Here is a 1,199-nt window from a genome sequence, read left to right as displayed (position 1 = left end):
GTTGTGATCCAGGCTATTTTCTTGTAAGGTCAAACATGATCTGACACTGTAGTTCTTTTCCAGCCTCCTGCAGTAACAGAGGAACCTGTATTAGGTGCAGTAGATAATGGTGTGAGGTGGGACTTCTACACGTAACAGGTCTGATGGGAGGAGAGTAGAGCTGTAAAATCAGTCACCACTTTGCTGTTCCTGGTCGGGTGTGTAACCTGCACCCTCGTGCAGCTTTCTAAATGGGCTTCACTGCTCTCCCAACTAGCTGAGCATAAAAAAAAAACCAAACCAAAAAACAACTCACTGGAGCAACCAAGATAAAATGTTCTGTGGGTCTAGCAGACGAGAAATAGCCACCTGAGTATAAACGACACTTGCACAAAGATTTTCAAAGAAGCTTGAGACACTTGGGTACTCACCATAGGTTTTTGGTATTCTGCTTTCCTTTGAATTGCTCAATAGTTCAAGAAGAAAGCAGCCATAAAAACAGGACAGCGTAATTATCACCTACCGAAACAGGTTCTGGAGATGGTTATCAAGTATTAACCATTTAAGGAAATCGGTGAATGCGCTTAGCAATTTTTTCAAACTCCCCAGCTCAGTTGCAAAATCAGGGTTTCAATACTATTCTGTGCTCATCTCTTTTTGGTGTTTTTGAAGGAGACCTTTTTTTGTGAAGTTGATTATGTTCTGGTTTTATTCTGTGGCGTAGTGAATATGCAGCATTTGCTGGAGACAGCCTGCTATGTAACCCTGTAGTGAAGAGACAAGTACAGTACTGGTGTAGCCATGCGTATGCATGAGTAAAATTTTAGCACTGTTATTTACAGGGTCCTACATTTTCCCCCTTAGTTTGTGTGGGTACCTGTAAGTGGGTTGGTTTGTGTATGAGATCAAATACATGTGCACATCTGTGTTAGTAAGAAGCAGAAGGCGCCCATTTGATCCCTTTTGAAGCTGAACTGTGCTTCATTTGCTTTGGTGATTTTTTTTTTTTTTCAGAAAACATCAGCACTTTTATTAAACCTATGGGGTTTTTTTGGTGTCTTGATAAACAGCTCCCACCTTCCTTTCTGTGCAATACTAGAGATGGCTAGTGGCCAACAAGAGGTGTGATTATTCTCTCGTGTAACAATTTTTGACATAAAGCTATTGTGATTTTTACTGCTATGAGAACACCAAACTTTTTTTTCTTTGAGGTGTTTATT

This window comes from Buceros rhinoceros, unplaced genomic scaffold (genome assembly GCF_000710305.1).
Source record: "Buceros rhinoceros silvestris isolate BGI_N320 unplaced genomic scaffold, ASM71030v1 scaffold399, whole genome shotgun sequence".
Taxonomy (NCBI): Eukaryota; Metazoa; Chordata; class Aves; order Bucerotiformes; family Bucerotidae; genus Buceros; species Buceros rhinoceros.
This window is presented reverse-complemented; position numbering follows the sequence as displayed.